The sequence below is a fragment of the Bubalus bubalis genome, chromosome 15 (genome assembly GCF_019923935.1).
Source record: "Bubalus bubalis isolate 160015118507 breed Murrah chromosome 15, NDDB_SH_1, whole genome shotgun sequence".
NCBI lineage: Eukaryota > Metazoa > Chordata > Mammalia > Artiodactyla > Bovidae > Bubalus > Bubalus bubalis.
The window spans coordinates 31,910,593-31,924,272 of NC_059171.1; positions in this window are offsets into that span (position 1 = coordinate 31,910,593).

Genomic DNA, 13,680 nt, shown 5'->3' on the forward strand with positions numbered 1-13,680 from the left:
AATGAACCAAGCTGACACTGCTAGATAAAAACCATGGTAAGCGTTCTTTATTTCTGCCTTTGCAAGACCCTTTCAATTCTTAACTCCTAACAGTTTGTCAAGGTCTTTACAGAAACGCTGACAGATTAGATTGGACCACAGAATTTGGATGTTTTTGTTTCATTTTTCTTTCTTTCTCCTCTCTCTCTTTTTTTTTTTTCCTGGCTAATTTATGCACTTATACTTGCAAACCAGAACCTCAGTATCTTCTTGTCCTGTTCATAACACAGATAACTTCTGATTTTGTAATCTCACTCTATTTTTAATTTTTTGGATTCTTTATTTCTTTTTTGCTATTTTACTATGATGGTGCATTCACTTTTTTAATCATTCAGTATACTTTTATTAGGGCTTTCCTGCTGGAGAAGCCCTAATAAAACCTGAACTTTTATTAAGTTCAGACTATAGGGTAAATGTACTATGAAACGCAAAAAGTATAAAAATAATAGAGAAAATACAATCTTGCATGGCAGGCCGTTCACAGTGAAATGTGTCAGATAAGAACAAAGTAGATAATTGAGATAACTAATTGAAAATTAAGTAATATTCTTGCAGTTCTTTGTGTCTTTCCCCTATTCTATTAATAGATTTTTGACACCTCAAAGCTTTCCTTTACCTTACGATTTAGGTATCATCTGGCTCAAAGAAATATCAGTAGTAAAATTGGAACAAGCAGATAAGTGGAGATTTTCATGAAATTATGAGTTCCAAGTGATCCATTAATTTTCATTTCAAAAATCAGGGCTACCAATATTGTTTACCTGGAACCTCAGTAGCACTTTCTGAACTGTGCTTCGGAATCAGGGTACATTTTCTCAAGGAATACTTCAGTCCTGTTCATTCACCACTGGGTCCCATTATAACCATACACTTTTGACCATTCTGCCAGCAATAATAGGTTGCATTGACAAATACATTGCCTTTGGAGTCAGATGAATCTGGGTTTTCAATTAATATCTAGATTCATCATAAAGACAGACCTTGGATGAGGAAAATTATTAAAATTTCCTGAGCTTCTGTGGAATCTCTTAGTTTAGAACAGAGATTCTCAATCAGCTGTCATTTTACATCCCAAAGACATTTGGTAGTATCTAGGGACATTTTTGATTGTCACTGACAGCTGAAGGGTTACTACTGATGTCAAGTACATAGGGGCCAAATATGCTGCTTAACATTCTACAGTGAACAGGATAGCCCCATCAACGAAGAACTATCTGGCTCCCAATGTCAATAAGGTCTGTGAAAAAACTTTGCATTCATTTACAAGAGTTGCCATAACAAAATAGCACAAGCTACTGGCTTAAACAGCAGAAATTTATTTTCTCACAGTTCTGAAGAATGGAAGTCCAAGATCATGGTGACAGAAGGTTGGGTTCTTCTGAGCCTTCTCCACCTTCTTGCAGATGGTCACCCTGTTGCTGTGTCCTCACATGGTCCTTCCTCTGGGTGAATGTATCCCTGGTGTCTCCTCCCCTTCTTATGAGAACATCAATTATATCGGATGAGGGCCCTACCATAATGGCCTTATTTTAACTTAACCTTTTCTCCAAATATAGTTATATTCTGAGGTTCTGGGAGCTAGAACTTCAATATATGAATTTTAAAGGAGCACCCTTTAGCTCATAATGCTATGTTTAAAACTCTAACTAGTCCATACTCAACCTTCAGTTAACTATCTCAGTAAAATGCAACTCCCTCCTTTTAGTTATTCAAGCTTTGGAGTTATCCTTTAGATTTTTATCTCATACATGTTCTCTTTCTGGTTATGTTTTGAAAGTATATCCAAAGTCTGAGCACAGTGTTTTCACTGTTACCATCCTCGTCTGAGCCACCGTATCACTTAGCTATTGTTAGTAAATAACCAACACGATAACTTCATTTGCATACATAAGCATACACACAACAATAAACATTTATTCTTATAAAGCTTCCGGCTCCTTGGTGAGATTCTGCTCTAGGCTATGATGACTGGACATTGATGAGCAAGTTGGGCTCAGCTTAATGGGTCAACACCTTGTATCCCTCATTTTTCTCTTAAGACCTGGGCTTAAGACAAACTGAAGGATGTTGTTTTAATGGAAATTGTAGGTGCAGTAAAGAGCAAAGGGAAGCATATAAGATCCCTTAAGTCTTAGAATCAGAATTGGCTAAACCCTACTTCAAGAGATAATAGAATACTCTCTGCTCATAAAGATGTTGCAGCAGCAAGAGTTTAATATGGGGAGGAATTAAATATTTTAACCAAATAAGTGGAAGGAGAGTCAGGCCTCTGGTATTACTGACCAAAATAACTACTGAGGAATTGATACTGGCTACTTCAGTGTAACTTAACTGACACTGAAAAAAATCTATATTACTAGCAGAATGGTGTGATATTTTTGGCCATCTCTTAGCCACAGACTTTTCCTAGTGCCTAAAAAAGTTCAGTTCAGTTCAGTCACTCAGTCGTGTCTGACTCTTTGTGACCCCATGAATTGCAGCACACCAGGCCTCCCTGTCCATCACCAACTCCTGGAGTTCACTCAAACTCATGTCCATTGAGTCGGTGATGCCATCCAGCCATCTCATCCTCTGCCGTCCCCTTCTCCTCCTGACCCCAATCCCTCCCAGCATCAGAGTCTTTCCCAATGAGTCAACTCTTCACATGAGGTGGTCAAAGTACTGGAATTTCAGCTTCAGCATCAGTTCTTCCAAAGAATACCCAGGACAGATCTCCTTTAGAATGGACTGGTTGGATCTCCTTGCAGTCCCAGGGACTCTCAAGAGTCTTCTCCAACATTACAGTTCAAAAGCATCAATTCTTTGGCACTCAGCTTTCTTTACAGTCCAACTCTCACATCCATACATGACCACTGGAAAAACCATAGCCTTGACTAGACGGACCTTTGTTGGCAAAGAAATGTCTCTGCTTTTGAATATGCTATCTAGGTTGGTCATAACTTTCCTTCCAAGGAGTAAGCATCTTTTAATTTCATGGCTGCAATCCCCATCTGCAGTGATTTTGGAGCCCCCAAAAATAAAGTCTGACACTTGTTTCCACTGTTTTCCCATCTATTTCCCATGAAGTGATGGGACCAGATGCCATGATCTTAGTTTTCTGAATGTTGAGCTTTAAGCCAACTTTTTCACTCTCCTCTTTCACTTTCATCAAGAGGCTTTTTAGTGCAGGCTCAGCTAAAACTCCCTGAGATGAAATGTGTGATACAGAGAAGTAAGATATCTTGTTTTATAAATGGAAAAAAAATGTTTTCTTCAGGAAACTTCTCAGAATTGGTTTATTTTGTTGTGTTTGCCTAATAAATTTGTATAAAAAATAAAGCTTATAAATATTATGTATAATATATGTATATATTTAATATTTTAATAATACACATATTTATATAATCTTCACTTAATTTATTCACTAGAAAATACTATGAGTATCTATAAATGAAAGATTTTGATTTTCCAAAATTTTTAAAAATGTTATCTTGTTGCCCTGTATTGTCAAATGTTTTTAATGCCTGGTATTTTTATTTCTATACCCTTGACATTTGAATTTTAGGGACTTATTTTAAACTTCAAATTTCAAAAGCTTATGCTTCTATTGGTTCACACTCATTCGAGGAATATTTTCTAGACATTTAAATAGCAACACCCTTCTGAAGGAAGTAAAGGGTTGTTTACTATTGTTTTGATTCAAACGGCATGTATATTTCAGAGAACATACTGCTGACAGTGTTCATTTCCAACTCATTATCAGCTTCACACAGCCCAGCATGTCAGAGTCAAGTGACTAGTTTATAAAGATGTGGCTCTTTTCTTAAGAAGAAATGATCATTGTAAATTCTGACAATGTAAAAGACGCCATAATCACTTTATCCTTGGTGCAACATTAATAGAATATGTTTAATAAATCAGGTTTATTGCTCATTATAAACCTGTGAGGTTGGGTTGCATTATGTTTGCAGTACTATCTGTATCGTACAGTTTTACCCCTTGATGTCTGCTAGTTTCAAAGACATAAATAAAGGTTAGGTAACAACAGAATTTGGAACGTATGCCAGTTGCTTTAAAATTGTAAATTTATGGCCATTAAATCAGCAATTTTTGGATATGTTATGCTCTGGCAAGGTTTCCCAAATATAAACTGTATAGGTGATAAACTGTAATTATAGGTTGTTTTAGAGAGAGTTTGCATTATAAAGGTGCAGTATAACTCTGTTATAGTCATTATAAAAATGATTTCAATATAAATATTTTACTGAGTGAGGCATGACTCCAGAAGCCTCCAAAATGTATTTTGTCTTCTCTAAATCATAAGTGAGATATCCTAGAGAGGGTTGCAATAAAGATGGTTTGAATCCATTTGCAGTCAGATTCAGGTTAGAATAGCTTCTTAAGCATTAATCTGTTATGTCTGCACTGGAGGAAGTATCACCTCCTGTTGTGGTACTCTCCTCCCTCAGGCTTAGAAATGCTTAGCATGCCTGGGACCTGTTGCTACTCCAACCTCTCCAAAGTCCCACAAGAAACTTGGTTTTTTGTTCTGGTGAGGGTGGGGGAGTTTTAAAAATTTACTCATTTCACTGAAATGGGTGAGAGGTTGGAAAACAGATACCCTCCCTCTTTCTACTCTAAATTAAAGAAAATGACAAATACAGACACACACACATACGTGCTCACACACACAAACCCCCAGATCAAGGGAGAAAAGGATTCTTTTATGTCAAATGGTGCCAGCCAGGAAATGTTTGACGGGGATGAATGTTGCTAATTCATTCTTTGTAACCTCAACCCTTTAATTCCATGACTCATATAATATTTATTTGGCACCATCCAGTGTCAGCACATGGCACATGAATCTGGTTGAGTACCTGTAATTTTAAAAGTCAGTTCGTGTCAGGTACTTGTCACAGAAACAGTAGGTGATGCCTACCTCTAAACTTCCTGTCAGATGATATTCCACTGCAGAGACAGCACTGATGTGAAATGGAAGGAGACTGGATTGATGCCTCTGGTGGAATGATCAGATCACCAGTGTAAGACTTGGGACACCAAAATATACCCTCCAAACTCTCTTCTGCAGGCTTGATTTAAGCATTCATTAGTGAAATATTGGCATTCACTGATATATGCTTTCTGGATTTATTCTGTTTTCTGGTACAGGAAACAGTCTCAGGTTCCCCTGGCTACTGAGTCTATCAAAAGAAGCCCCCTGATGAATGAGTCATACAGTTGGAATGACCTGATTAGAGGAAACCAAGAGGCAGATTGGAAGAGCAATGGTGATGCTCCAACAGCCTCTATATGCCAGGTACCTTGCTCTTTTTTTATATACTCTATTATTTAACAATCATCTCAAAACTATGACATTTATATTATTTGCTATAGTTAACTAAATCTACAATGTTAGCTCCCTGGGGAATGAGGCCAAATTTCGGACATCCCTAGGGTCAAGCTGTGTCCTTCAAATGTCACATAATTTTCTATGTTGACTGGAAACAAATAGGGTGTTTTTTAACCAAGATCAGTTAACTCATTTTAAGTCATGTCTTTTAAAAGTTAAGTCTAAGTCTAGTAAGTTTGGTCAGATTTTAATAACAAGGCTACTAGGAAAAGCAAATTCACAAATTATTAATGCATTGATAGTTATGGGAAACTTCCATGAAAAATGTTTGCAAAAAAAAAAAAAATAGAAAGAAAGAAACAGAGAGCTTTACATTTTGGTCAGAGCTTGAAGTTCCTCAGGCAGCTTGCTGCTGCTGCTGCTGCTAAGTTGCTTCAGTTGTGTCTGACTCTGTGCGACCCCATAGATGGCAGCCCACCAGGCTCCCCCGTCCCTGGGATTCTCCAGGCAAGAACACTGGAGTGGGTTGCCATTTCCTTCTCCAACGCAGGAAAGTGAAAAGTGAAAGTGAAGTCGCTTCAGTTGTGTCTGACTCTTAGCAACCCCATGGACTGCAGCCTACCAGGCTCCTCCGTCCATGGGATTTTCCAGGCAAGAGTACTGGAGTGGGTGCAGCTTAGTCAGCACCTATTAAAAGACGCTTACTCCTTGGAAGGAAAGTTATGACCAACCTAGATAGCATATTCAAAAGCAGAGACATTACTTTGCCAGCAAAGGTCCGTCTAGTCAAGGCTATGGTTTTTCTGCGGTCATGTATGGATGTGACAGTTGGACTGTGAAGAAGGCTGAGTGCCGAAGAATTCATGCTTTTGAACTGTGGTGTTGGAGAAGACTCTTGAGAATGGATCCAACCAGTCCATTCTGAAGGAGATCAGCCCTGGGATTTCTTTGGAGGGAATGATGCTAAAGCTGAAACTCCAGTACTTTGGCCACCTCATGTAAAGAGTTGACTCATTGGAAAAGACTCTGATGCTGTGAGGTATTGGGGGCAGGAGGAGAAGGGGACGACAGAGGATGAGATGGCTGGATGGAATCACTGACTCGATGGACGTGAGTCGGAGTGAACTCCAGGAGTTGGTGATGGACAGGGAGGCCTGGCGTGCTGCAATTCATGGGGTCACGAAGAGTAGGACACGACTGAGCGACTGAACTGAACTGAACTGATACAGCTGATAAAAGTCAGAAGTGGAGTAAGAACTAAAATTTGGTTTTGAGTAAAATCAATAGCTTGAATATACATTTTTTTTCAATTTGTTACATTAAATCGATGAGCAAGAATAAAAAGGAATAAGCAGAAACCTCAACAAAATGGAGTATGGAGACCAGAATAGGGAGTTTTCACCCCCCTCTAATGATAACATAGCCCCACAAGAAGAAGAAAGACTCCTCTTTTCCTGGCAAGTACCATGTACTCTTTGTTTACTACAGCCCCCTGACTTCCCTTCTATAAAATAATTCTTTTCTCTTGTGGTTGCAGATCCCTAATTGCAATTCTCTGCTGATCCAAATAAACCCATTTTTTCAGGGGCAATAACTGGCAGTCTGTATGTTTCAGGTAAGTATAGATAAATAATGTGATGTATGATGGACATAGCCTGACCCTAGGGAAGTCAGAACTATGGCCCTATGCCCGAGGGAGCTAGATTTATAGTTTTAATTAACTATAGTAAATAATATCTACTACTGTGGGCAGGAATCCCTTAGAAGAAATGGAGTGGCCATCATGGTCAACAAAAGTCTGAAATGCAGTACTTGCATGCAATCTCAAAAACAACAGAATGATCTCTATTCATTTCCAAGGCAAACCATTCAATAACATAGTAATCCAAGTCAATGCCCCAACCAGTAACACTGAAGAAGCTGAAGTTGAATGGTTCTGTGAAGACCTACAAGACCTTTTAAAACTAACACCCCAAAAGAATGTCCTTTTCATTATAGGAGACTGGAATGCAAAAGTAAGAAGTCAAGGAACACCTTGGGTAAAAGGCAAATTTGGCCTTGGAGTACGAAATGAAGCAGGGTAAAGGCTGAGTTTTGCCAAGAGAATACACTGGTCATAGCAAACATCCTCTTCCAACAACACAAGAGAAGACTCTACACATGGACATCACCAAATGGTCAACACCGAAATCAGATTGATTATTTTCTTTGCAGCCAAAGATGGAGAAGCTCTATACAGTCAGCAAAAACAAGACCAGGAGCTGACTGTGGCTCAGATCATGAACTCCTTATTGCCAAATTCAGGCTTAAATTGAAGAAAGTAGGGTAAACCACTAGACCATTCAGGTATGACCTAAATCAAATCCCTTATGATTATACAGTGGAAGTGAGAAATAGATTTAAGGGCCTAGATCTGATAGATCGAGTGCCTGATGAACTATGGAATGAGGTTCATGGCATTATACAGGAGACAGGGATCAAGACCATTCCCATGGAAAAGAAATGCAAAAAAGCAAAATGGCCATCTGAGGAGGGCTTGCAAATAGCTGTGAAAAGAAGAGAAGTGACAAGCAAAGGAGAAAAGGAAAGATATAAGCATCTGAATGCAGTGTTCCAAAGAATAGCAAGGAGAGATAAGAAAGCCTTCCTCCGTGATCAATGCAAAGAAATAGAGGAAAACAACAGAATGCGAAAGACTAGAGATCTCTTCAAGAAAATTAGATATACCAAGGAAACATTTCATGCAAAAATGGGCTCAATAAAGGACAGAAATGGTATGGACCTAACAGAAGCAGAAGATACTAAGAAGAGGTGGCAAGAATACACAGAAGAACTGTACTAAAAAGATCTTCATGACCAAGAAAATCACGATGGTGTGATCACTGACCTAGAGCCAGACATCCTGGAATGTGAAGTTAAGTGGACCTTAGAAAGCATCATTATGAACAAAGCTAGTGGAGGTGATGGAATTCCAGTTGAGCTATTTCAAACCCTGAAAGATGATGCTGTGAAAGTGCTGCACTCAATATGCCAGCAAATTTGGAAAACTCCACAGTGGCCACAGGACTGGAAAAGGTCAGTTTTCATTCCAATCCCAAAGAAAGGCAATGCCAAAGAATGCTCAAACTATTGCACAATTGCACTCATCTCACACACCAGTAAAGTAATGCTCAATATTTTCCAAGCCAGGCTTCAGCAATACGTGAAGCATGAAATTCCAGATATTCAAGCTGGTTTTAGAAAAGGCAGAAGAACCAGAGATCAAATGGCCAACATCCACTGGATGATCAAAAAAGCAAGGGAATTCCAGCAAAACATCTATTTCTGCTTTATTGACTATGCCAAAGCCTTTGACTGTGTGGATCACAATAACTGTGGAAAAATCTTCAAGAGATGGGAATACCAGACCACCTGACCTGACTCTTGAGAAATCTGTATGCAGGTCAGGAAGCAACAATTAGAACTAGACATGGAACAACAGACTGGTTCCAAATAGGAAAAGGAGTACGTCAATGCTGTATATTGCCACTCTGCTTATTTAACTTATATGTAGAGTACATCATGAGAAACGCTGGGCTGGAAGAAGCACAAGCTGGAATCAAGATTGCCAGGAGAAATGTCAATAACCTCAGCTATGCAGATGACACCACCCTTATCGCAGAAAGTGAAAAGGAACTAAAAAACCTGTTGATGAAAGTGAAAAAGGGGAGTGAAAAAGTTGGCTTAAAGCTCAACATTCAGAAAACTAAGATCATGGCATCTGGTCCCATCCCTTCATGGGAAATAGATGGGGAAACAGTGGAAACAGTGTCAGACTTTATTTTTGGGGGCTCCAAAATCACTGCAGATGGGGATTGCAGCCATGAAATTAAAAGACGCTTACTCCTTGGAAGGAAAGTTACGACCAACCTAGATAGCATATTCAAAAGCAGAGACATTACTTTGCCAACAAAAGTCCGTCTAGTCAAGGCTATGTTTTTTTCAGTGGTCATGAATGGATGTGAAAGTTGAACTGTGAAGAAGGCTGAGCTACAAAGATTTGATGCTTTTGAACTGTTGTGTTGGAGAAGACTCTTGAGAGTCCCTTGGACTACAAGGAGATCCAACCAGTCCATTCTGAAGGAGATCAGCCCTGGGATTTCTTTGGAAGGAATGATGCTAAAGCTGAAACTCCAGTACTTTGGCCACCTCATGCGAAGAGTTGACTCATTGGAAGAGACTCTGATGCTGAGGGGGATTGGGGGCAGGAGGAGAAGGGAATGACAGAGGATGAGATGGCTGGATGGCATCACCGACTCGATGGATGTGAGTCTGAGTGAACTCCAGGAGTTGGTGATTGACAGCGAGGCCCAGCGTGCTGCAGTTCATGGGGTCGCAAAGAGTCAGACACGACTGAGCACCTGACATGAAAAATATAGAAAATTAAATCTTTAACAATGTAGAATGAACATCAAACCACATAATATTTGTGATAGTTTTCTTTCTATCCGTGTTATAACAAATAAATTTATTGGCATAGTATAACATAAATACATTATTGTCCTGGAAGATAGAAGTCCAAAATCAGTCTTCATTGTGTTTGTAGAGCTTGCTTCTCCTGAAGGCTCTGGGAAAAATATGTTTCTTTGCCTTTTACAGTTTCTAGAAGCTTCCTGCATTCCCTGGCTCATTGCCTCTCCTATTTTCAGAAAGCATCATTCCAATCTCTGCTTTGTTTCTCCATCTCTCTTCTCTAACATTGACCTTCACACCTGTTTCTTGTAACAACATTGAGTTACCCTTATGACAACAATGGATAACAACATTGTAACAACATTGTTACCCTTATGACAACACTGAGTCCATCTGGATAGTACAGGATAATCTTCCCATGTCAAAATCTTAATTTTATTCATGTTGAAAAAAACCCAACTTCTTTTTTGTCATTTAAAGTAATGTATTCACAAGTTCTAAAGATTAGAGCACTGACATCTTTGGGGACCATTATTTTCTCCTTATGTGTTATTAATATATAATTTAGAAGAAGAAAATCAGATAACTCAAATAATTTTTCACTCCTATAACTTCACATGTTCCCCAGTTTTTCAATTTATAAAGTCTCAACCCTTTAATGATCAAAACTATTTTAAGACCACTTTCTCGCTTTTAGCATTTTAGCCAAGATTGATTCAGTTCTTCAAATAGACTGTGCACTTTCTATGCAAAGGTTTTGAAATTACATTTCCTAGAGCCTAAAATATCATTAATCTGTCTAATACTTCTGTTATATAGGGATTTTATACAGTTTTATTTGTATAATTAGTTTAACTTACACATATGCAAATGAAAGATAAGCTCAGTGAATGTAAGGATCTTGTCAGTTTTGTATTATAGGATAAATAAGAGTATGATTGTTCAATGAATGAATAAATACAATAAAACTCTTCTTCACTTGGTATTACAGACTACAAAGTGATAGAAATGTGTTCAGATCTTAAGAGCTTACTTCAAAGATGTTACATTTTTGTATCATTAAAATGTGTTCTCATTTTTTTCTAAAGGAGAGAGACTCTAGAAATTAAAATAAGAAAATTCTATAGTACACTCAGCAAAGGTCAATGCTCTGTGTGTCCCCAAAGCAAAGACCTTAAGGTTATCTCCCAAAAGCTACACAAATGGCCTTCATTACCTTGGTAAATTTGCCAGAGTCCTGGATCTTGCCCTCTGGCATAGAAAATGATTTTGTCAGCACGAAGAGAGCAAATCCATCTCTCGTAAGTGGATTTACATTAAATAAGCATATAAGGATGATGCCAATGCATTAATTTACAATGAGATATATGTGTCACAGATGCTGCAATGTTTAAGCCTGCATAAATAGTTCATTTGCTCCCTTTAAATGGTCCAATATGGAAGTTTGGCTTGGTTAGCACAGATTCAAGGATGAAAGCAGCTAGTATTAATGAAGTTATTATTCATACTGTAGAGGTGTTTAGGACCCCATCTGATGGCAGATCTATTAAATCAATACACACTCCTATCAGACCATGACAGAATGAGAGTGAAAATGTAAGTTGCTCAATCATGTCTGACTCTTTGTGACGCAGGGACTGTAGCCTGCCTGGGGCTCCTCTGTCCAGGGATTCTCCAGGAGCCGGTTGCCATTTCCTACTCCAGGGGACGGAGAAGGCAATGGCACCCCACTCCAGTACTCTTGCCTGGAAAATCCCATGGACGGAGGAGCCTGGTGGGTTGACAGTCCATGGGGTCGCTAAGAGTCGGACACGACTGAGCGACTTCACTTTCACTTTTCACTTTCCTGCATTGGAGAAGGAAATGGCAACTCACTCCAGTGTTCTTACCTGGAGAATCCCAGGGACGGGGGAGCTTGGTGGGCTGCCGTCTAAGGGGTCACACAGAGTCAGACACGACTGACTCCAGGGGAGTCAGGGACCCCAGGGGATCTTCCTGACCCAGGGATCAAACCAGTCTCCTACAAAGAGCCAGCAGACTATTTACCAAATGGGCATTGCTAATATTTGTTCTATGATTTCCTATCGTGTGCTTATTTGACCAATAAGCACAGTATGTATACTCTTTATATAAATACATATAAATTATATATACTCCTTATATGAATTTGCACATACTCCACTAATATTTCATGTCCTTTTAGGCCTACTAGCTATTTTTCCCCTTTAACACTGTTTGTATAACTTTGATTTAATCAATGAGATTTTTTTTGTTGTTTTTGCTGTCTAATGCTTATCTTACATCATTCCTAAATCCTTCAGGAAAGTCTATCTGGAAAATACACACTTCTGTTGAAAACCTTAATTTTCATACAGTTCTTAAGATTACTTAATATTTGTGAATACATTAAAATTAGCTTTTAGAATATTTTAGGGATTCATATTCTGAAAAGATAGTTTACCAAGACTCACCAAAATTATTATTCCAATTTTATTTTAAAAATCTATGAAATACCCGACTTGACAGATATTTTATAATGAATAATGTTATCATTTACTAATAATCTATGGCCTCCATATAAAAATTGCCATCTACATTTCTAGACTCTGTTTACACAGTGAAAAAATATTAAGGTCTATTTTCATGAAATTTCCATTTTGTTGGGAGAAACAGAAAATAAACATAAATAAACAGGATAAAATGTCATTAAAAATGTATTTGGTTGAGAATGGTCACATAAAAGCTATTTTAGATGCTCACTTAGCAAAGGATACTTTTCAGAGGTAATACTTCAGACAAAATAGAGATGTGAGGGTAACAGCCATGTGACCATCAGGGCTCAGAAAAAAAATAACAAAATCCCCAAATGTAACAAACCTGCAAGGTGTTAGAAACTCAACGATTCATGAGCAAAAGAAATAATTCTAAGAGAGAAAACAAGAACAATAGGCAGAAAACAAATTCTGTCAGACCTTGCATGTAAAGGTCTAGATTTTGGCTTTTAATCTCTGTGTCATAAAAAGTCACTGGAAGCCTTTAAAATTAAGAGTTCAATGATCTGAATTATATTTGTAAAAGACGGCTTCATCTGCTCTCCAGAGAATAGATTATAGGAAAGCAAGAGCTAAGGTAATGAGTCCTATTAGATTACTGCAACCATCCAGCTGACAGAAAATGAGAATTATACTTGCAGTGCTAGAAAAGTGGCAAGACGTGGTCAAGTTTGAAATACCTTTTGGAGCTAAAGTGGATAGGGCCATTGATTAGCTTGTTGAGGAGCCTGAGAGAAAGCACAGGGATAGGAGTAGTTTGTGGATGATGTCATTAGAGCATCACTGTCCTTTATGTCCACAAGACAGGAAGTGGAGTCCCATCTGACTTCTGAGGGATGGAACAATCTAAGTTGCTACAATCTAACATTACTTCTGTTCATGCCTGGATGCTCAGATGCACAGTCATGTCTGACTCTGTAACCCATGGACTGTAGCCCACCAGACTCCTCTGTTCATGGAATTTTCCAAGTAGAATACTGGAATGAATTACCATTTCCTACTCCAGGGCATCTTCCTGAGCCAGGGATCAAAGCCGGGCCTCGTGTGTCTCCTGTGTCTCCTGCACAGGCAGATGGTTTCTTTACCACTGCCCCACCTGGGAAGCTCTTCTGTTCATATGCCTCAGATTAAGATAATCATTGTTCCCTCCAGTACTTTGTACTTTAATACTTCTATTTCTTTCTAATGCACATCCCTCTGCCTAGAAGGATCTTACTATTCATCTCTGCCTCTCAAAGCTCTAATTCAGTCTCTAAAAATTCAAACAAGTGCTAACTCTTATCAAAACTTTTCTGAACCCTACAATTG